The sequence below is a fragment of the Bufo bufo genome, chromosome 5 (genome assembly GCF_905171765.1).
Source record: "Bufo bufo chromosome 5, aBufBuf1.1, whole genome shotgun sequence".
NCBI classification, from domain to species: domain Eukaryota; kingdom Metazoa; phylum Chordata; class Amphibia; order Anura; family Bufonidae; genus Bufo; species Bufo bufo.
Genome location: NC_053393.1, coordinates 220,629,803 through 220,654,928, shown reverse-complemented (window position 1 = coordinate 220,654,928; position 25,126 = coordinate 220,629,803). Strand labels below are relative to the sequence as shown.

The 25,126-nt window shown below is 44.7% G+C and overlaps 1 protein-coding gene across 4 annotated transcripts in view; it reads left to right on the top strand.

Moving 5' to 3' along the window:
* The window catches only part of ULK4 (unc-51 like kinase 4), an 837,710-nt gene that overhangs the window by 335,157 nt on the left and 477,427 nt on the right, over positions 1-25,126 (top strand). The window lies entirely within an intron of this gene.

The following is a 25,126-nucleotide window of genomic DNA, read 5'->3' as shown; positions in this document are numbered from 1 at the left end:
TGAAATTGCAACACCAAGAATGACAAGTCGTAAGGTTAGGCAAATCAAGGAAGTAGTAGGTGCCGCTAAGATCTGCAGATGATCAAATTTTCATGCAACTAGCTCCAATCTGTGGCATGGCATAAAAGGCAGATTGAAAGCAAAGTTTTTTATTCACATGAAACCTCAAAACTTGGATCAAGTCAATGTGGGATGATTGTGCAATGTCTCCTGTTCATGAACATGCCAGTTATCGTTGCTTGTCACAAACTGGGAGGGACAGAATCCTTGAACTGAGAGACCTTGGTTTATCACTCCAAAAAATCGCTACTCACCCAGGCCATTAAGTTAGCACTGTTCAACATTGTATGTCCCAAAGCTTGGGAGAACGATGACAACCTGGAATGGCAGCAAGAGGTGTACAGAGGCAAACCTATACAGGGATGAATTGTCTGATTAGAAGAAAGATGTATAGTGATAAGTTCTGTACTGCAAGTGAAATTGGATGTCACATCCCAAGCCTAGGATGGCAAACAGTGTCTACACAAGCCATTAAAAGGCATTTGCATGACAGCGGGCTAAGAGCCAAACATCCAGCTACAGGTGTCTTATTGACTTCATGCCACCATACCAAAGGCTATCATGGCACACAGCAAGGCGCAATGAACTCTGGAATGAAGGTCTATCCTCTTCAGACATAATAATAGCCAGATTTGTCTGGAGACCATGTGCACAGCGCCATAAAGAGGCCTCCACATGGTAACGTCACACAGGTCTTAGGCTGGTTTCACACGGGCGTCATGGATTTGGGCCGGATAAGATGCGGGTGCGTCACGGGAAAATGTGAACATTTTAATGTGTTTTGCACACGCGTGAGAAAAATCGACATGTTTGGTACTCAAACCCGAACTTCTTCACAGAAGTTCAGGTTTGGGTTAGGTGTTGTGTAGATTGTATTATTTACCCTTATAACATGGTTATAAGGGAAAATAATAGCATTCTTAATACAGAATGCTTAGTAAAATAGGGCTGGAGGGGTTAAAAATAAATAAATAATAATTTAACTCCCCTTAATTCACTTGTTTGCGCAGCCCGGCTTCTCTTCTTTCTTCAGGACCTGGGTAAAGGACCTTTGATGACATTACTGCGCTCATCACATGGTCCATCACATGATCCATCACCATGGTGATGGATCATGTGACGGACCATGTGATGAGCGCAGTGACGTCACCACAGGTCCTTTTCCTCCTGCACAGCAAAGAAGAAGAAAGAAGAGAAGCCGGGCTGCGCGAACAAGTGGATTAAGGTGAGTTCAATTATTTATTTATTTTCTTTAACCCCTCCAGCCCTATTTTACTAAGCATTCTGTATTAAGAGTTCTATCATTTTCGCTTATAATTATGTTATAAGGGAAAATAATAATGATCTGGTCCCCATCCCGATCATCTTCTAGCAACCATGCGTGAAAATCGCACCGCATCCGCACTTGCTTGCGGATGCTTGCAATTTTCACGCAGCCCCATTCACTTCTATAGGGCCTGCGTTGTGTGGAAAACGCACAAAATAGAGCATGCTGCGATTTTCTTGCAACGCACAAGTGATGCGTGAAAATCACTGCTCTATAGAAATTAATGGGTCCGGATTCAGTGCGGGAGCAATGCGTTCACCTCACGCATTGCACCCACGCGGAAATCTCGCCCGTGTGAAAGAGGCCTTACTCCCAGGATTATTGTGTGGGGTGGCATAATCTACGGGACCAGGACCCCTGTAGTCTTAATTTCAGGTAGACTAACATCTTGATTATTTTGTCATGAATCCAATGGTATGATCATTTCTTCGTAGTGTCCCAGGAGCCATTTTTCAACAGGACAATGCTAGGCCGCATGTTGCTTGTGCAACTGTGAGCAGCCTGCATGGCATAAAATGTGCTACCATGGCATGCAGCATATCTGAACTTGACTCCTATTGAGCACATATGGGATGTCAATGGTCAGCAATTGTGGGGGTAGCTGCCAGCAGCGGATCTTGATAATTTGCATGCCCAAGTGCATTCAGCCTGGCAGAACATTCCTTGGACAACCATTAATAACCTAATTGATAACATGAAAAGGTGTGTAAGTGCATGTTTTTGTATCTATGGTCATTAACATGTCTATCGATCCCGGTATTTCCATAATTCCATGACTTTTCCTTCTTGGTGTTGCAATTTTAGTATTGAGGAGTATACAGTATATTAACATCTTATTTTAATCCAGTGCCCATAGTACTCTACAGGTGCTGTATTAGCAATGATTTCACTAACAAGGAATAATTTGCCCTTGGTTTTGTCTCACATTCAACTATCCTATGTACAGATTGTCTGGGTATTTTCATTAATTTGTTCTAGGGGTTGATGGTGGTCACAGTGCATGGATTCCTCAATGATGAAGACATTATATTGTAATACAAGTAATTCTCACTTTCTGACAACAGAAAAGTTAAAATGGCAGCATCCATCCAATTTTTAGAAGGTCTTTCAATTCCTCTAATGTCTTTGACATGTCAAAAGTTTAGAAACTTTTACATTTTAACTAATATCTGCAATTATATTTAGTTGCTTGTTGGAAATATCCGAAGGGCCTTGAACAAACGGACAGGATGTGCATAAAAATCACAAGTTTCTTCTCGAGGGCAATTCGAGTCAATATGACAAGAGAAAATTTCATTTAACAGAATCTTGGAATTTTGTTTGGTGGTAGGGCAGGGCTATTAACCGTGTGTCTGGAGCATTAGAGACCCAGTCTTCTACATCTGTCCAATACAAAGAATTATATTAAATGTAGTCCGTTATTATACCAGAATCCTCACTGTGTGCACAACCGCCAACCCCAACGCATACCCCCAGAAAAGTGACAGGTACTCTTTAAGAATTTAGTTACCAGGACTACATTTAACTTTTCATTTTATAAAAAAAATGGTGCATTTATGAATAGAGATGACTTGTACAGAATATATAATAATGCCCAATGAGCAGGTTAGAAGGTAATTCTTAATGTGGCTGATCAATACTGATACTGAAATGTTAATAGGAAAGTTTAACTGGCCTAAAGCCCTAATTTGTGCCAGACACCAGAGGCCAGGATATATTGAGAGGTAAGCGATTATTAGTATTTCCTGTGAGAATCTGACATAGCTGCTTGCATTCTTATGAGAAATTAAAAGTCATATGGTTTTCCTTCTAGAATTTATAATACAAATTGATTTCTTAGACTAAAATGCTAGTACTCATAACCCTGAGACGTGTGCTGTCAGACACTATTTAACTCCTTCAGGACCCTGCCATTTTTCACCTTAAGGACCAGGCCTTTTTTAGCAAATCTGACATGTCACTTTATGTGGTAATAACTTTAAAACACTTTTACTTATCCAGGCCATTCTGAGATTGTTTTCGCGTCACATATTGTACTTCATGACAGTGGTAACTGTGAGTCTAAAAATTCCATTTTTATTTATACAAAAATACCAAATTTACCAAAAATTTTGAATAATTAGCAAATTTCAATTTCTCTACTTTTATAATAGATAGTAATAACTCCAAAAATAGTTATTACTTTACATTCCCCATATGTCTAATTCATGTTTGGATAATTTTGAAAATGACTTCTTTTTTTTTTAAGGATGTTAGAAGGCTTAGAAGTTTAGAAGCAAATCTTAAACTTTTTAAGAACATTTCCAAACCCCAATTTTTGGAGGGGCAGTTCAGTTATGAAGTCACTTTCTGGGGCTTACATATTAAAACCACCCATAAATCACCCCATTTTAGAAACCCCTCAAGGTATTCAAAACTGATTTTACAAACTCTGTTAACCCTTTAGGTGCCCCATGAAAGTTATATAAAAATGGGAATGAAGATTCAAAACTTCACTTTTTTTTTTTTAGCAGATTTTAAATTTTAATTAAAAAAAATCTGCAACACATCAAGGGTTAACAGCCAAACAAAACTCAAAATCTATTATTCTGAATCAGTTTACAGAAACACCCCTTGTGTGCTCAAAAACTGATATATGGGCGCTCAGCATGCTTCAGAGTGGAAGGAGCACCATATGGCTTTTGGAGAGCGGATTTAGCTGGAGTGGTAATTAGGAGCTATGTCGCATATGAAGACACCCTGAGGTGGCCCTACAGGGGAAACCCCCAAAAAGTGACCCCATTACAGAAAAATACACCCCTCAAGAAATATTTCAAAGTGTGTAGTGAGCACTTTGACCCATCAGCGTTTCACAGAATTGGGAAACGCTTGGCTGTGAAAATGAAAAATTACATTTTTTTTTCCAGAAAAAGTTGCTTTGCACCCGCATTTTTCACTTTCACAAGGGGTAACAGGATAGAATGCACCCCACATTTTGTTCCCCATCTCTCCCCCATATACGCCAACACCCAATATGTGCTAATAAAAATGATGTATGGGCGCATGGCAGGGCTCTAGAGTCAAACAGCTAAATATGGATTTTGCTGACCTGAATTGGCAGACATGTAATATAGGTGCCATGTCGCATTAAATAAATTCCTGAGGTCCCCAGAAATGAAAAACCCCAAGTGACCCCATTTCGGAAAGAGCACCCCAGTATGAACATTTTAAGTGGTAGAAAAGTTACTTTTTAGCAAACAGGTATCTCACAGAAGACAAAAATACTTGGAAAGCATTTCAAAGCACATATTTGTTTAAAAAAAAAAAAAAAAGATTCTAGCAGACCCCAATTTTTTTTTTCCACAAGGAGTTAAAGGAGAAAATGCACCCCAGGTTGTGTTCCCCATTTTCTCCCCATTCAGGAAACATCCCATATGTTCTTGTAGCCTGCTGTATGTGCGCACATCAGGCAAATGGTAAAATATGAATTTTGCTGACAGGTCTGAATTGGCAGACATGGATTTTAGGTGCCATGTCGCATTAAATACATTTCCTGAGGTCCCCAGAAAAGAAAAACCCCAAGAAGTGACCCTTATTTCAGAAAGAGCAGCCCCGTATGAACATTTTAAGTGGTGGAAAGGCTACTTTGCAGCAAACAGGTGTCTCGCAGAAGGCAGAAATACTAGAGAGAGGATTCCAAAGCACACATTTGTAAAAATGAAAAATTACTAACAGACCCCAATTTTTCACTTTTACAAGGGGTTAAAGGAGAAAATGCACCCCAAAATATGTTCCCAATTTTCTCCCTATTCAGGAAACACCGCATATGTGCTTGTAACCTGCTGTATGGGCGCACAGCAGGGCTCTAGAGGCAAACTCCAAAAATATGGATTTTGCAGGCCTGAATAAACAGACATGAATTTTAGGTGCCATGTCGCATTAAAAAAATTCCTGAGGTCCCCAGAAATAAAAAAAATCCCAAAAGTGACCCCATTTTGGAAAGTAGACCCCCGTACGAAAATTTTAAGGGGTGGAACGGGCACTGTAGACCTAACAGGTGTTTCACAGAAATGAATATGTAGTGATTGGTGAAAAGTCGATATGTAAGCTATGCAGACTAAATCAGAGGTATAAGGTTCTAAAATTACAGGGTACATCAAGGATGATATTAATACTCCATGGATGTGTGGTAGATTCTAAAACACTCCTCCATGCATAGGCCAGGTTTTTCGGGGCATGTTTCGCAGTGGTAAATGGTGTCTTTCCTTACCCCCCTTTTGGAACACACCCTGCATCTTTTTTGGGTCCTTCCCTTCCTTGCTGTCTGGGGACTTGATCTGGAAAATGTTGTCCTGGTACAACACGGGCACCATGACTCCCTGAAGTAATTGGACCCTCCCCGGCCTGACTTTTTAAAATGAGGGCCTTGATAACCACCTCTTGGAACTGGAGGAAAGTTCCTGTGTGGCCTGCAGATTGAAATAGCACGTACGCATTGTCCATTGCCACCTGTACAATGTGTACGGCCATCTTTTTGTACCACACTTTTGTTTTTTGTGTGGCACTGTAGGGGTTCAGAACTTGATCTGAAAGATCAACCCCTCCCATGTGCTTATTGTAGTCCAGGTTGCAAACTGGTTTGGGGACAGTGGTAGTGGTACCTCGCACATGAGCAGGGGAGCTGGTATTTGTGTGAACGGTGGTCAGTAAAAGGACATACCTCTTGTCCTTGTACTTAACCTCCAGCATGTTCTCATGGAGGAGAGCCCTGCTTTCACCCATTCTCAGTGGTTGCCCTACCAGGGATCTAGGAAGGCCTCTCTGATTTTTGCACACTGTGCCGCAAGACACAGTACTTCTGGCAGTTAGGGACCTGAATAGGGGTATGCTGGTATAATAGTTATCCACATAGAGGTGGTAACCCTTATCCAGCAGTCGATGCAGCAAGACCCACACAATCTTTCCACTAATTCCTAGGATGGGGGGCATTCTGAGGGTTCTATGCGGGAATCTTTCCCTTCATAAATGCTGAACTTGTGGGTGTACCCGGAGCTACTCTCACAAAGTTAGTAAATTCTTATGCCATACCTTGCCCGTTTGCTAGGCAAGTACTGGCAGAATCTAACCCTTCCTTTTGAAAAGTAACAGGGACTCATCTACACATACATTTTTATCAGGGGTGTACACCTCAGCAAACTTGGTGTTAAAGTGGTCAATGACAGGCCTAACCTTGAACAGATGGTCAAATGTCGGGTCATTTTGGGGTGGGCACTGTGTATTGTCATTGTAGTGTAGGAATTTCCGAATTGACTAAAAACGCTTCCGGGTCATCGTGTTACTGTAATTTAGAGTCTGGTAGAAAATGTCCGAACTCCAATATTGTCTGATGTTTGGCTTCTTTACTACGCCCATATGCAGCACAAGTCCCCAAAACTTCATCATCTCTGCTGCACTTACTGGGGTCCAACCCAAGGGTCTAGCATATGGCGAGGTAGGGTTCTGAGCTATAAATTGTTGGGCGTACAAATTGGTTTGGGCCACCATTAAATTTACAAAATCTTCAGAGAAGAAGATTTTGAAAAAATCTTGTTCTGTGAAGCCTGCACTGTCTATCTGTATTCCGGACCTGCCCTCCAAATCTGGAATTTGGGGCTGATAATCGTCAGGTGGTGGGGTCCATATGGGGCACTCTGGGGGGCTGCCTCCGCTGCTACCCTGGGGTTCCTTCTAGGTCCCTCATCAGCAGATGATGATGAGGAGGTAGAGGAGCCTCCCTGGCCGACTTATTATCAGAGGCAAGATACGCATATGCCCCTTCAGCTGATTAAACTCGTTGTGACAGACGGACCATTTTTATTTTATTGTGTGAAATGTGTAAAACTTTATTTAGTATGGGGTGTGTATGTAGTGTTTTCACACGTGAAGGGGCTTGTTATAAATTTGAAATATAGAGAAAAGAGTAGGAAATAAAAAATTTAATTGCTGGATGCACGCACAAACCTACACTATATAGATAAAACTAACTACAAAAAAAAAAGAAAAAAGGGCATAGTAAACTGAGCAGACCGGTCAGAAAAATGGATGTTTCTGATCAGCGTTCAGCAGGCGAAGGACACACGCACGCACATAGATATTATGTGCGTGCAAAAATCTACACTAACACTACCTAATTAAAGTTGATTTCTATATATATGTATATGGAGATTTATATATATATAACTACTAACTACTTGAAAAAAACAACTGCACAGTAAACTGAGCAGACCGATCAGAAAAATGGATGTTTCTGATTAGCGCTCAGCACGCACAGATATTATGTCCGTGCAAATATCTACACCAGGGGTCAGCAACCTTTTACACACCGAGTGCCATTTTTGAAACCATCAGACACCCGGTTGCCAGTGAACAACAGCGCTCCATAGTGTTAGTTAAATTTTTATTTTTATACTTTTTATACAGTACAAGTACATAGTTGTACTGCTAATAGTAAGTTAAACTCACTAATTAATTAAAGGTGTTTACCTTGCCACCCTAAGCTCAGTATAACGCGAGCTACAGCTATGTGCATGTGTTAGCTCACCTCCCGATCTACTGAGCCGACCTGTGACAGTCTCATTGTCACAGGTCGGCTAGAACTATGAGGTGAGTGAAAAGCACTCACCTCATAGTTCTCCTTTAAGGCAGTGAGAAATTCTATTCCACATTACAAAAAGACCTCAGATCAGCCCTAAACACTGCACCTTCATAAAACACAGGGTTTTTACTTACCTGATGGAGAGCTGAGACAAAAGACCGGAGGCGTGTGGCCTGTAGGCGTTCAAGCTGTAGACTTCTGACTGTAGGTTACTGGCAGGTATTTTCTTCTGGTAGACTGGAAGAAATACAAAATAATTATTACTTACAGAAAATAATTTCTAACAGGCCTACAGCATCACCAAAAGACCTCACGTCAGCCTCAAACCTTTTACCAGACCTCAGACCAGCAGCAATACACAGGAGACCTCAGAACACCACCAATGCACAGCAGACCTCAGATTAGCAGCAATGAGTGGCAGACCAACACCAATCCACATACTTCAGGCTGCAACAGCCCCAATTTTGAAATGAAAAAGAAAACAAGTATTGTAGCAGAAGTCTCCCCTGGCATGCAGACTCATACAAGTGTACAGCTGTATCAGCCACAAATAGCATTGATTTTATTCCTGTCCTATATATTAGGACAGGAATAAAATCAAAGCTATTTGTGGATCAAGATACTGCAGTGCATTTGTGGGGATCTGCGTGTGTGCAGGTTTGAGGACCAACATTGGCTGTATACAGAGAGCATGGGCCACATTAAGTAATCCTGAGCATACAGAAAGCATGGGGCACGTAAAAAGTAATCCAGAGCGGTATATGGAGAGCATGGGGCACATAAAGTAATCCTGAACTGTATACAGAGAGCATGGGCCACATACAGTATTCCTGAGCAGTATACGGAGAGCATGGGCCACATTAAGTAATCCTGAGCATACAGAAAGCATGGGGCACATTAGGTACTCCTGGGCAGCATACAGACAGCATGGGGCACATTGGGTACTCCTGGGCAGCATACACACAGCATGGGGCACATTGGCTAATCCTGGGCAGCATACACACAGCATGGGGCACATAAAGTAAAACTTGGCAACATACATACAGCATGGAACACATAAAGTAAAATTGGGCAGCATACAGACAGCAGGCAGAAAGTATGGGGCACATACCGTAAACCTGCAGGGTGATCCTTCAGCTCTCTCCACTGCGCTCTGGCTCCTGATGAAACTGGGCAGGGAACAATTTCTGCTGCTGTACGAGGGAACCGCCAGGCACTGCAGGCGGGAGATCGGGCAGACCGCTGAGAGCCTCCTCAGCGCGCCTTTGCAAGCCAATGAAATGCGGCAATGTCAGAGGTGGGTGGGCGAATCACGTACCGTATTTTTCGCCCCTATAAGACGCACCGGCCCATAAGACGCACCTAGGTTTTTGGGGAGGAAAATAAGAAAAAAAAATTTTTTAACCAAAAGGTGTGCTGTGTGTTTGGTGGGTTTGGAACTAATGGTGGTCTGTCGATGGCTGACACTGTTATGGGGGGATCTGTGGATGACGGACACTGTTATGGGGGGGGATCTGTGGATGACAGACACTGTTATGGGGGGGATCTGTGGATGACGGACACTGTTATGGGGGGATCTGTGGATGACGGTCACTGTTATGGGGAGGATCTGTGGATGACAGACACTGTTATGGGGGGGGATCTGTGGATGACGGACACTGTTATGGGGGGATCTGTGGATGACAGACACTGTTATGGGGGGATCTGTGGATGACGGACACTGTTATGGGGGGGATCTGTGGATGACGGACACTGTTATGGGGGGATCTGTGGATGACGGACACTGTTATGGGGGGGATCTGTGGATGACGGACACTCTTACAGGGGGGGGTCTCTGGCTGGCACTGTTACAGGGGGGGATCTGCGGATGGCACTGTTATGGGCTGGGGGGATCTGTGGGTGGCACTGTTATATATGTGCCATCCACAGACCCCCCAGCCCATAACAGTGCCATCCACAGACCCCCCCCAGCCCATAACAGTGCCATCCACAGACCCCCCCGGCCCATAACAGTGACATCCACAGACCCCCCCCCCAGCCCATAACAGTGACATCCACAGACCCCCCCCCAGCCCATAACTGTGCCATCCACAGATCGCCCCCGCCTCCCCCCCCCGCCGCCAGTATACAAATATAAGATGTTATATTCATTTATTGGTTATTAAACATGCCCCCTCAGTCCTATTACTACCTTACATCCTAATCGCTTCTGTAGAATTCAGGCAGCCCAAGCCGGGCGGGCGGCCGGCGCGTCTCTCACTGACGTCACTTGCCTGCGCCGCCTGCTTCATTCAGGCACGCTGCCGCCCGCCTGGCCTGCCTGAATTCTACAGATGCGATTAGGATGTAAGGTAGTAATAGGACTGAGGGGGCATGTTTAATAACCAATAAATGAATATGACATCTTATATTAGTATACCGGTGCAGCGGGGCTATACTACACTGACTGCACCGCCCCGCCGCTATTGCCAGCCCCCAGATCCTCCTCCCAGTCCCTCTCCGAGTCCCCGCTCGCTCACACGTGCCAGCAGAGACAGACTCGCGTGCCATGCCGATTTCTATCTAACACTAAAAGTACTTATTACACCAAAAAAAAAAACTGAGCACAAAAGCGACCAGTAAAAAAAAATTTGTACTCATTGGTGCTCAGGGCTGCAGAACCTACGCAAGCAGACGTTTGGTATGTTCATGCAGACACTGCAGTATAAAAATTTACTGCAGATACAAAAAAAAAGAACACTAGCTAATAATTAATATATATATATAGAGAAAAGTAAAATAATGGCGGCACCGGAAAAAACACAAAGAGGGTGCTAGGTCCAGGGATGTAGCAGCTTACCCCGTCAATAAGTAATGAAAAACGGACAGCACTCCAGGTAAAAGATAGTGGTGTTTATTCACCCATGTGGATGGCAACGTTTCAGCTCATACAAGAGCCTTTTTCAAAAAAAGTCTTGAAAAAGGCTCTTGTATGAGCTGAAACGTTGCCATCCACATGGGTGAATAAACACCACTATATTTTACCTGGAGTGCTGTCCGTTTTTCATTACTATATATATATATGATTCTAACTTTTACTTCTTAAAAAGAAAAAGAAAATAAAGGGACAGAGGAATAAAATATATATCTGCGCCCAAAAAAAGAGCCCAGGTACTGAGCAGTGAAATACGGACTAATCAGCACTTGGCGTTCACAGCTCGCACACAGAAAAAGTGGTGCAGACCAGGAAAGAAAAATCATAAAAGTGACAACAAAATTCTAAATTTCTTCGCCGCAGGCAAAATCGGATCGGAGAGGGGGAGGGGGGGGGGGGAGGAGGGTATAAAGACAGGGATTAGGGCTTGGGAAGGGGGGTGGATTAGGGATCTGGAACTTCTGCTGCAGAAAAAAAAAAAAGAAATCACTGCAGCAGATGTTCCAGATGTTCTTCTTCGTCTTCTTCTATACAGGAGCAGTAAAGGCAGTGAAAGCGGTGGTAGAACCACAAATCCCAGCAGATCGAGCACAGAGAAGCTCAGAACCTCTCAGCATGCAGTCACCAGCTAGAATGGCTGCATGCAGGGAGGTTCTGCCCTTTCCTGTGCAGCTATAACACTGCCATTGGCTGGAGCGTTGTTTCAGCCAATCGCAGCGCTGGCAGGGGACTCCAAACACTGGTGTCCCCTGCCTCACCTCAGAGGTGACCGGTGCTGACCAGCTCACCACCGGCTCCCTCTGCAGCTTACATGTGTTTCCGGCGCTGCGATGTGCCGGTCTTCACTGATCAACCAATCGCAGCGCATGGAGCTGCAGGGGGAGCCGAACTAGCCAATGCTGTCCTTACCCGCCATTGCTGCCTGTCGGTAAGAGCAGCCATCGCGCTCCGGTCCCCCCGCAATTTTCACCCAGAGCCCGGCGGACCTCTACGGATTAAAGAACTACAATAACACATAGAAATGTATGCAAGAGTCCTTGATTTATACTTTCCATAAAGTTGTTATAAAATTATATATAACCATTTCTTACTTATATCTCATTTGGGAAAGCTGGATGCAGGGTCATATTCAGAAATCATGGTGCTTCATAACTAAACTGCGCATGCTCCTCTTTCCTACAAATTACTTTTCCACGTGTATTGTGCCTTTAATAATGTCCACTAATTTGTTCTTAGGCTTTGAATTCTGTGCTGATTAGTTCCATACTGAGCAGCCACCACTAGGAGGAGCTAACATTGATATTGGATTTATACACTTATTATTATGAGCCAGGTAAATCTGGGTGCATTCAACTTTTCCTTATTGTGACTGCAGGTGACGATCGGTATGGTTTACGCTTTCATGAATGTGCTGGTCTGGCTCTTTTAGGGTGGGTTTACATGTTCAGGTTTTATGGTGGTGTTTTTTCAGCCAAAGCTAGGAGTGGATAAAAGAAAAAAAAAGAATAAGACTTAACCTCATCTTTATATGTTTCTTCAGTTTATGACCCATTCCTGGCTTTGGCCTAAAAAAAAAAATCATTATAATTCATCTAGTGATAAAACGCTTGTTCCTGTATCGCTGAATATTCAGAATTAGCATGACATCTAGTAGTGAGCAAAAAGTAATGGTATTTCAATCAAATTGTTTTAGAGGGCAGAAACAATCATAACATGTAACTTCTGATGAAAGCTTCTAGAAAGACATTATGACTGCACTGTTGGCCTGCAATACATATTGCAGGCCAGCCATAGGCTGGGAAAGATAAATGGCTCTTGCCCTATATACACTATAGAACTCTGAGCTGTGCCGCCAGGGGAAGCGCCAATACCATAGCTAAGATACCTGCTGTCTGCACCTGTCAGCACGGCACGCAGCAGTAGGAGGGATTGAGGGAGCCCAGCGCTCGTGCCTGCATGTGGGGACAGAAGCGCAGGAACAGAGCGCCAGGCTTACATACTGTGTTAATGAGGCATGGCATGGAGGCAATCAGCCTGTGGCACTGCTGTGGTGTTATGGAAGCCTCGGTTGCTTTGATACCAGCCTTCAGCTCATCTGCATTGTTAGGTCTGATGCCTATCATATTTCTCTTGACAATACCCCATGGATTCTCTATGGGCTTTAGGCCAGGCAATTTTGCTGGTCAATCGTGATACCTTAGTTATTGAACCATGTATTGGTACTTTTGGCAGTGTGGGCCGGTGCCAAGTTGTGCTGGAAAATGAAATCAGCATGTGCATGAAGCTTGTCAGTAGAGGAAAGCATGTAGTGCTCTGAAATTTTCTGGTAGACAGCTGTGCTGACTTTGGACTTGATATAACACAGTGGACCAACACCAGCAGATGACATGACTCTCCAAACCATCATTGACTGTAGAAACGTAACACTGGATCTCAAGGAACTTGGAATGTGTGCCTCTCTATGCTTTCTCCAGACTCTGGGATCTTGGTTTCCAAAATAAATGCTAAATTTACTTTCGTCTGAAAACAGAACTTTGGACCACTGAGCAGCAGTCCAGTCCTTTCTCTCCTTAGCACAGATACGAGTCTTCTGACGTTGTCTTTGGGTCAACAATGGCTTGACACAAGGAATGTGACAGTTGTAGCTCATGTCCTGATATGACTGTGTGTGGTAGCTCTTGAAGCACTGATTCCAGCTGCAGTCCACTCCTTGTGAATCTCCCCCAAATTCTTGAATAGCCTTTTCTTGATAATTCTTTCAAAGCTGTGGTTATCCCTGTTGCTTGTTCACCTTTTTTCTACCACGCCTTTTCCTTCCGGAAAGATAAGTGTTATTTCTTGTTTGGTTGTTTTGTGTCATCTATCCCATTCAGGTTCTGTGCAAGCAGGCTGCTGCTATTTCCCCACTTCACCATCTCAGGGAATTCAGGCTTTTGTCAGCCCAGGCACGGGGACACCTCATACCTACCTTTAAGGTCTGTAGGTGGGCTGAGCAGTGCAGGGAAAGAGGTCAGGGATTAGTCAGGAGGTGACCCTTCCCCTGTCTCTCGCCCAGAGCCTGGTTGGTGCGTTATCTGTTAGACTGAGTGCACGCCCGCCGTGACACACGAGCTAGAAGCTCCGTACCCCACGGCACAAAAACCTTCATATCCCCAGGCTAACGGACTGCAGCAACATCGACAAAGGTCCGGTACCATACCTATTTGAAGACTGCCCGGTCTATGGACCGATTCCTTGTGCAAATTGGGAAGAAGACGAAGGAAAGTCCGCTGAAAGCGGGAAAGGCGCCAGCGCTATGTAACATGGCGGACAGTCAAGAGCTGGAAGAAACAGCACAGGCAGCGCAGTTGGTGGAAGGTGCAGCTCGGAGTGAAAATGTGGAGGCTGGGAGGGTTGAAATTGATTATAAACATCTAGCTTTGGAAGTGGCATCCCGAATCCTCCCAGATCTTCAGGAAGCAATGTCTTCCACAATAATACAATCCTTCGCGAATCTGCAAGCCGAGGTGGCGCAGCATCGTACGCCCCTAGACGAACTCGAACAAAGGATCGCAGTGGTCGAAACCGATAATGATTCCATGCACTTGCGCCTTAAAGAAGCGCTGGAGGAAAACACCAGATTGTGGGGAAAAATTGACCACTTAGAAAACAGGTCACGCCGGAATAACCTACGTATAGTAGGCCTCCCAGAAAACATCTTACCTGGTGAGCTGTTATCCATCTGCGAGCAGGAGATACCAATGGCCCTCGGGCTAAACGCATGCTGCAAAGCAGAGAGAGCGCATAGAGTCGGCCCCCCACACGGTTCATACACCACTACGGGACGAGCAAGAGACTTTGATGCGCCAAACAGAAGCAACAGGCCGCAGCAAATTATAGTCAAATACCTCGACTACACTGATAAGGCGGCAATTCTGAGGGCCTACAAAAAAGGAGGATCTGCACTTAGACTGCAGGTTCATCAAGTTCTACTCTTCGGAGATTTTTCGGCTGAAGTGATGCGCAGACGACGGGCATTTGCGCCTATATGCTCCCAGCTCTTCAAACAACAAAGTTGCTTCACACTCCTTTATCCAGCTACTCTGAAGGTCTTCTACCCAAAGGGAAAATAAGCAACTTTTGTGGACCCAGAGGAGGCGACACGTCTACTATTTGATCCACCTAATCGACCCAGGAGTCTCCCTGCCCTCACCTACAACGAAGACCGGGGCACATCACAACGAGGCCAGAGAGGTATCAGCTCCCAGAGGTCGGCGCCAAGCCAAGGTCGGGACACGCCACCGTCAATTCCGCAGGATGCAGGATGAAGAAGGCACCTCTTCAAGCAAAAGGAGGTTAAGTACTCTAGTGTGTTTTGATTCCGTTTTTTTTTTCTCTCCACTGTTCCTTGTTACTTTAAGGACATGGGCTAAGAGTCATAATTGTGAGGACTGAAAGGGGTGGGAGGGAAGGGGTGCAAAGAATAATAAATAAAATAAAAAAATAAAAAATATATATATATATATATATATATATATATATATATATATATATATATATATAGAAAAGAAAAAAGGTATGGCAGCACCGTCCTTGATGAAAACAGATAAAGGGTGCACCAGCCCAATATGGATATAAGCCAATCCAGATACACAAAAAATGTAAAAACGGGCAGCACTCCAAAGGATAAAAATAGAAAAAATACTTTATTTACCCACAGGGAACATGCGACGTTTTGGCTCTATACAGGAGCCTTCCTCTATATATATAATAATTGTCAGAAAAGGATAATTGACAAAAAAAAAAAAAAGGGGGGGATATGATTGGGCATTATGCTCTGATATAGTACAATAATGGGGATATAGTTATCGGGGGTATGGATTAGCGCCTAAGTTTACATGTGTTTGGGGACTCGGGAAAGAGTGCCTAAGACGTCTCTTTCAGATGCGGCTTCCTAATTAATATTGATGTACAAGTGTGCTCTGGAGGAAAGGAAGTTAGTGTTTGACTGATATTGTTGATTTATGTGCTTCTTTCTGCTGGAAAAAAGTGAAGTTCAAAGTTTTATTCTATTGGGGTTCATTCCACTACTAGGAGTCGGGGGATGTAACAAACATCTCACTGACTCGCTTGAGTGGTTAGTTGGGGTTTTGGGGAGGGGTGTTTTGGGGGTTGGAATGGGTTCAGGTGCACTTTCAGTAATGTATGGGGTCCTAAACAATCCACAATAATTCTTCAACATGGATAGCTCCATAAAACTAATCTCTTGGAATGTAAAAGGTCTGCGGTCCCCTCACAAACGTAGAATGGTTCTCAGACACTTAAAACGGTTGAGGGCGGATATAGCTCTTCTGCAAGAGACCCATTTGCAACAAGCAGACTTCTTTAGGATGAAAAGGGACTGGGTGGGGGACCTATACGGTTCAGAGGCCATTGGCAGGAAAGCGGGTGTATTAACACTGCTTAGGCGGGGACTCCCTTATGAAGTCATTGAACACATTCATGACAACCAGGGTAGAATGTCACACGTGCGTCTTTCTTCAGCTGGAGGGGAAGTAAGTGTTTATAACATCTATGGCCCCAATGAAGCAAACAGGGAATTTTTTAAGAATTTAAATGGGAAAATCTCTAGTGACAATGCTGGGATTAAAGTCATTGCAGGGGACATGAATTTTGGTAATCAGCCAGTAGGAAGATAGGAGCAGAGGAGGCATAAAACAAGTTAAGACAATCCCACAAGACGCTCGATTCAAACAATTTGTAGGCGACTCTAACCTCATAGACACTTGGCGAGCCTTTAACCCGGAAGGTAGGGACTTCACTTTCTTTTCTCACTCCCATCAATCTTGGTCCCGTATAGATTATATTCTCACCAACAAGGAAGGATGGGGATGCCTTTCTGACCCTAGGATCGAAGATATGATCATCTCAGATCACTCACCGATCTCAATACACCTTAAAAACCATATTCCAAGAGGAGTAGACTTTATATGGAGATTCCCATCCACTCTCACTAACGATGAAGGTTTTAGGGATTTGCTATGGGGGTCGTGGTTGGAATACAAGCAGGACATAGAAGGAATTGGTGATCCCCAAATTTTTTGGGATGCGGGTAAGACAGTACTGCGAGGGAGAATAATGGCGTACATGTTTAGTAAAAAGAAATCCATTAAGCAGAAAATTGCGACCCTAAGCAAGGACTTGAGGACAGCCTATACAGCGTTTCAAAACAGTCCCAGCAGTTCAACACGTAGTTGTTGGCTACAGGCCAAACACGATTATGAAATGTGGGTACAAAAATGGGAAAGCCTGGCCCAATCAAAATGGGAATCTCATTTATATAAACACGGCAATAAAGCAGGGAAATTATTAGCCCGACTGGCCAAAGGCCGTAGACCGCTAACTAATATCCTGGCCCTAAAAAATGAATAGGGAGAAATGAAAACTCACCCGGGAGAAATAAACAACATCTTAAGGAGTTATTATTGCGACCTCTATCGTTCTAGTCTCTTGCCTAGTACAGAAAAGTTGGAATGGTTAAAGTCAGTCTCTTTACCATCATTAACGGAGGAGGAGAGAACTATATTAAACACTCCCATTACAGTAGGGGAAATCACAAATACCATCAAAGCCTTGATACTTGGCAAAGCCCCGGGTCCTGATGGGTTTAGTGGGGAATTTTATCGCATCCTAGTGACCGAAGTAGCGCCCTTATTATCTCAAATCTATTCAGGGTACTTGCAGGGATCTCAAATACTTCCCCTTACCAATACAGCATGCATCAAAGTCTTGTCTAAGCCTGGTAGAGACCCGACTAATGCAGCTTCCTACCGACCAATTTCACTGATTAATTTAGATCTTAAAATAGTGTCTAAAATACTTGCAGACAGATTGGCGCGCATATTGCTGCGGTTAATTACACCCAATCAAGTGGGATTTGTACAAGGGAGGGCAGCAGTCGCGAATATACGAAAAGTTCTAACGATACTTGACGAGGTGAAAATGAGACCTACTGCACATCCATCCCCAGCTATCATTACAATTGATGCCGAAAAGGCGTTTGATAACATTGACTGGGGATGAATGGGCAAGGTATTAGATACTATGGGTTTCACCGGCCCTTTTCGACAATACCTTACCACACTGTATTCAAACCCCCAAGCGAGGATCCACACCCCGGGTTTCCTCTCCTGACATATAAACTTAGAGAAAGGAACCAGGCAGGGATGTCCACTTTCTCCGCTCTAATTTAACCTTGCAATTGAACCGCTTTCTCGGAGGATAGAACGTAATAGCAATCTTGAGGGTATTAAAGTAGGCAACTTACGAGGTAAACATGTTCTCTTTGCCGATGACTTGTTGGTGTTCCATGAAAATCCTTCCACGGATGTGCCACGATTGTTCCAGTTACTGAACGATTTTTGCAAGGTATCGGGGTTTAAGGTGAACGCAAACAAGTCTGAAATATTATTTTTAGGACATAGATCCCAGAAATCCTCTAATCAGGCTCTTGGTTATCCCATCCAGATTGCAGCAAAGTCCATAAAATATTTGGGTATACATATTGGAAAAAATCCAGAATCCCTATATTTACTTAATTACCCTCCTCTGATAAAGAAGATTTTATCCGATATAGTGAGGTGGAAGGAAATCCCCCTTTCATTAGGAGGCAGAAGCCAACTACTGAAGATGATGAGTATATCTAAACTTCTTTACCCTATGCAGACTATACCTCTCCTTATTAAACATTCGGACATAAAATTATTAGAGACAGCCTTTAGATATTTTCTGTGGAAAGGTAGGAGACCTAGAATTTCGATGGCCAAGTTGCAGATTTCTAAGCATTTGGAGGCTTAAATTTTCCGGATATCCGCAGCTACAATTTAGCCAGTCTTATGAGGCATTGTACTGATTGGATATTTGGAACGACTTTCTATACTAACTATGCCTTGGAAACTCAACTTGTACACCCATGGAATTTATCCTCGTTACTGCATTCTAAACTTAGTGCAATCCCTCCCCCTGCTAAGCATAGTCTGATGATTAGAGATACAATCGCCTCTTGGAAGGCAACACGTAGACTTTTTGCGTTACCCTTCTTACTCTCCAAATACATGACCATATGGGGACATCCAGAATTTCCATCAGGTTTAGAGGCAAAACACTTTGGAGCTTGGAAACGTTCAAACATACTCAAGGTGAGGGATATGTGGAACACCAGGGAGGGAAAATATTACACCCTCACAGAGCTCACAGGAATATATCGTCTGGATGGCTCGAAGCAATCGCTGGCTTATCTGCAGGTTCAAGGATTCCTTAAAAATAGGGTGCTGGATCTTTCTAAAGAAATGTCTGGCAACGATTTTGATTCCTCATAGGTGTAGGAAATGGGAAAAAGTCGCTGTCAGAATTTTATCAGGGAATTAGAGACACAAAACTATCATCCACGGCAGAACGGATGTTCTCCCATTGGAAAAAGGAGTTCCCTTTAATGGACCACAGGGATATTATTGTAAAAGGCTGGAATACATAAACCATATACGGATTCCATTATACCTCACGTAACACTACACAAGATAGGTTAGACAGTTGTCCTAAATGCCTTTTGAAAAACTCGGATTTATTCCACTGCATGTGGTCCTGTCCAGAGACGGAGAAATATTGGAGGATGGTCAGACATAGGGATGAGCGAACCCGAACTGTATAGTTCGGGTTCGTACCGAATTTTGGGGTGTCCGTGACACGGACCCGAACCCGAACATTTTCGTAAAAGTTCGGGTTCGGTGTTCGGCGCTTTCTTGGCGCTTTTTGAAAGGCTGCAAAGGCTTGTGGTGCGCCAGCACGAGCTATCACCAAGTGTATTTAACCATCGATAGTGTGGTTATTTTGTGCTATATCCTACATCAGCTGCAGGCTGAGCCTGTGTCACCAAAGTGCATTTAACCATCAACAGTCTGGTTATTTTTTGGCCGTATACTACATCTGGTGCAGGCTGAGCCTGTGTCACCCAAGTGCATTTAACCATCAACAGTGTGGTTATTTTTTGGCCATATATTACATCAGGGGCAAGTTGAGCCTGTCACCCAGCGCCTAAAAAATAGACCTGACATTTCTATTCAACCAAATCTGCACAGTTTTAGCTGGTCAAGTTATTTGTAGTGACCGTAAAAGCAGACTTTTTGTTCTAGGTTGAAAAAGCATTCCCAAATTTGCCATTCTGAAAATAACTAGTTTGTGGTATTTGAGGCCTACTTGAAATCTATCCCAAAAAGAAAATCTTACATTGAAGGTATTGATAGTGTCATTCAGAAAAACCTAAGACACACGCTAGCGTGCTGATAGAAGTGTCATTCTGTGATTAAACCTATAACTGTCACACAGCGCAAAAAAAAAACAGGTCTCACATCTCTATTCAACCAAATCTGCACAGTTTTAGCTGGTCAAGTTATTTGTAGTGACCGTAAAAGCAGACTTTTTGTTCTGGGTTGAAAAAGCATTCCCAAATTTGCCATTCTGAAACTAACTAGTTTGTGGTATTTGAGGCCTACTTGAAATCTATCCCAAAAAGGATATCTTACATTGAAGGTACTGATAGTGTCATTCAGAAAAACCTAAGACACACGCTACCGTGCAGATAGAAGTCTGATTCTGTGATTAAACCTTAACCTGTCACACAGTGCAAAAAAAACCAGGTCTCCCATTTCTATTCAAGCAAATCTGTACTGTTTAATCTGGTCAAGTTATTTGTAGCGACCGTAAAAGCCCTATTTTTTTTCTGGGTTGAAAAACTATTCCCAAATTTGCCATTCTCAAAATAACTAGTTTGTGGTATTTGAGGCCTACTTGAAATCTATCCCAAAAAGGATATCTTACATTGAAGGTACTGATAGTGTCATTCAGAAAAACCTAAGACACACGCTACCGTGCAGATAGAAGTCTGATTCTGTGATTAAACCTTAACCTGTCACACAGTGCAAAAAAAAACCAGGTCTCACATTACTATTCAATAGTCTGCCGGGTGTTCACTCCAAGGTCATGGAAGTCACGCCTGCGGCCACCCCGTTCTCCGAGGGATATGTCCTGAAATCCAGCTGAAAGCTGCAGAACATCAGTCGGAGGTCTCTCCACTACTGGCGGGCCTCTCTGGCGCCCTCTTCCCACAAGCAAAGGCTCGGCTGGTGGCTGCTGGGGTCTTTCAATGCGTCTAGGTTCTTGAGCCTCTTGCTCCTGTCCAGGCTGTTCTTGGCTGGGCTGCCCCCTGGCACGTGCTCTTCCGCGGGCTCTGGCTCGTCCACTCATCTTCTATTCCTGAGAGGATATAAACCGCTAATAAGGTCAATCTGCCGCCTAGCAGCTCCGCCGTGGCACAATCACCTCAGAACTCGCACACTGGTGACTTTAGGTATCTTCACTGGTCACTTTGAGCAGAATGATGACATCCGAGTCACGGCACCAAATGTAACCCTCTTTTCCTTGCACCATCTGCGACACCTCCAGCTTTCACACTCACTCGGTCACCAGCTCCTCCAGGCATAAACTCTAAGTGGACTCTAAGGGACGACACTCAGGTCTTCTGTGGTTTAAAGCTTTATTGAGGTGTAGTGCACTTGGCTGGAGCCTGTAATACAACAGGGAAAAACTGCCACTATGTGGTATACAGCCAGGTCACCAGCCCACCTATATCATAACAGGCATTCATTATATTACATTCCCACATACATGTTACAGGATATAACAAAGCATACAGAAAAATGAACAAGAGAAAATCATTTACAAAGATATTGCAGCAGGGTGACCTGGAATACAGCATGTCTTGCAGCCATTTTAGGAAGAACACATGTCTCTTTAACTGTACATCATCTACTCAGCCTAGCATGTGCTGCAGGGTTTAAAGGCTGCTAAAAAACATACAGTCACCTCTTTACATTCTACAGAACTATTATGGGTATATATTATAACTTTTTACAATGGATAAATGAACTTTAGCTTTAGAGAACTTAGACAGAGATCCTACCTACTTCACAGTAAATGTCTGCACTGAGGAGACCAAACCAAGTAGCAGAATACACAGGGGGCTTTCTGGAAGAGTCCACTGTAAAGACTCTGTCTGTTAAAACTTTCCTCAGTTATCTAATAGCACATTTGAAGAGGTTTATTTAGCATGTCCTGACTCTCTGCTAACAGCTTATGAATATATGGAACTATATTTAACAAGTGATCATTGCTGCAGCTCCTGTATATTGGTATGACCCTATTGCAAACCTGCAGACTGGATATTTGGTGAAACTTCATGTGGTTCATATCGACTGTACTACACCACTGACTTGGTGCCTGGGCCTAAATATGTGACAGTGGCCTGTTCCAGTGGTGGATGACGTGATGCCTGATTCTCTGCTATGACATGAAGACTGATTCTGCGCTGACATAAGGCCAGATTCTCTGTTACGGGACCTCTCTCCTCTGCCTGGGTGCCTGGGCCTAAATGTGTGACAGTGGCCTGTTCCAGTGGTGGGTGACGTGAAGCCTGATTCTCTGCTATGACATGAATACAGATTCTGCGCTGACATAAGGCCAGATTCTCTGTTACGGGACCTCTCTCCTCTGCCTGGGTGCCTGGGCCTAAATGTGTGACAGTGGCCTGTTCCAGTGGTGGGTGATGTGAAGCCTGATTCTCTGCTATGACATGAAGACAGATTCTGCGCTGACATAAGGCCAGATTCTCTGTTACGGGACCTCTCTCCTCTGCCTGGGTGCCTGGGCCTAAATGTGTGACAGTGGCCTGTTCCAGTGGTGGGTGACGTGAAGCCTGATTCTCTGCTATGACATGAATACAGATTCTGCGCTGACATAAGGCCAGATTCTCTGTTACGGGACCTCTCTCCTCTGCCTGGGTGCCTGGGCCTAAATGTGTGACAGTGGCCTGTTCCAGTGGTGGGTGACGTAAAACCTGATTCTCTGCTATGACATGAAGACAGATTCTGCGCTGACATAAGGCCAGATTCTGTGTTACGGGACCTCTCTCCTCTGCCTGGGTGCCTGGGCCTAAATGTGTGACAGTGGCCTGTTCCAGTGGTGGGTGACGTGAAGCCTGATTCTCTGCTATGACATGAAGACAGATTCTGCGCTGACATAAGGCCAGATTCTCTGTTACGGGACCTCTCTCCTCTGCCTGGGTGCCTGGGCCTAAATGTGTGACAGTGGCCTGTTCCAGTGGTGGGTGACGTGAAGCCTGATTCTCTTCTATGACATGAAGACAGATTCTGCGCTGACATAAGGCCAGATTCTCTGTTACGGAACCGCTCTCCTCTGTCTGGGTGCCGGGGCCTAAATGTGTGACAGTGGCCTGTTCCAGTGGTGGGTGACGTGAAGCCTGATTCTCTGCTATGACATGAAGACAGATTCTGCGCTGACATAAGGCCAGATTCTCTGTTACGGGACCGCTCTCCTCTGCCTGGGTGCCTGGGCCTAAATGTGTGACAGTGGCCTGTTCCAGTGGTGGGTGACGTGAAGCCTGATTCTCTGCTATGACATGAAGACAGATTCTGCGCTGACATAAGGCCAGATTCTCTGTTACGGGACCTCTCTCCTCTGCCTGGGTGCCTGGGCCTAAATGTGTGACAGTGGCCTGTTCCAGTGGTGGGTGACGTGAAGCCTGATTCTCTGCTATGACATGAAGACAGATTCTGCGCTGACATAAGGCCAGATTCTCTGTTACGGGACCTGTCTCCTCTGCCTGGGTGCCTGGGCCTAAATGTGTGACAGTGGCCTGTTCCAGTGGTGGGTGACGTGAAGCCTGATTCTCTGCTATGACATGAAGACAGATTCTGCGCTGACATAAGGCCAGATTCTCTGTTACGGGACCTCTCTCCTCTGCCTGGGTGCCTGGGCCTAAATGTGTGACAGTGGCCTGTTCCAGTGGTGGGTGACGTGAAGCCTGATTCTCTGCTATGACATGAATACAGATTCTGCGCTGACATAAGGCCAGATTCTCTGTTACGGGACCTCTCTCCTCTGCCTGGGTGCCTGGGCCTAAATGTGTGACAGTGGCCTGTTCCAGTGGTGGGTGACGTGAAGCCTGATTCTCTGCTATGACATGAAGACAGATTCTGCGCTGACATAAGGCCAGATTCTCTGTTACGGGACCGCTCTCCTCTGTCTGGGTGCCGGGGCCTAAATGTGTGACAGTGGCCTGTTCCAGTGGTGGGTGACGTGAAGCCTGATTCTCTGCTATGACATGAAGACAGATTCTGCGCTGACATAAGGCCAGATTCTCTGTTACGGGACCTCTCTCCTCTGCCTGGGTGCCTGGGCCTAAATGTGTGACAGTGGCCTGTTCCAGTGGTGGGTGACGTGAAGCCTGATTCTCTTCTATGACATGAAGACAGATTCTGCGCTGACATAAGGCCAGATTCTCTGTTACGGAACCGCTCTCCTCTGTCTGGGTGCCGGGGCCTAAATGTGTGACAGTGGCCTGTTCCAGTGGTGGGTGACGTGAAGCCTGATTCTCTGCTATGACATGAAGACAGATTCTGCGCTGACATAAGGCCAGATTCTCTGTTACGGGACCTCTCTCCTCTGCCTGGGTGCCTGGGCCTAAATGTGTGACAGTGGCCTGTTCCAGTGGTGGGTGACGTGAAGCCTGATTCTCTGCTATGACATGAATACAGATTCTGCGCTGACATAAGGCCAGATTCTCTGTTACGGGACCTCTCTCCTCTGCCTGGGTGCCTGGGCCTAAATGTGTGACAGTGGCCTGTTCCAGTGGTGGGTGACGTGAAGCCTGATTCTCTGCTATGACATGAATACAGATTCTGCGCTGACATAAGGCCAGATTCTCTGTTACGGGACCTCTCTCCTCTGCCTGGGTGCCTGGGCCTAAATGTGTGACAGTGGCCTGTTCCAGTGGTGGGTGACGTGAAGCCTGATTCTCTGCTATGACATGAAGACAGATTCTGCGCTGACATAAGGCCAGATTCTCTGTTACGGGACCGCTCTCCTCTGTCTGGGTGCCGGGGCCTAAATGTGTGACAGTGGCCTGTTCCAGTGGTGGGTGACGTGAAGCCTGATTCTCTGCTATGACATGAAGACAGATTCTGCGCTGACATAAGGCCAGATTCTCTGTTACGGGACCGCTCTCCTCTGTCTGGGTGCCGGGGCCTAAATGTGTGACAGTGGCCTGTTCCAGTGGTGGGTGACGTGAAGCCTGATTCTCTGCTATGACATGAAGACAGAT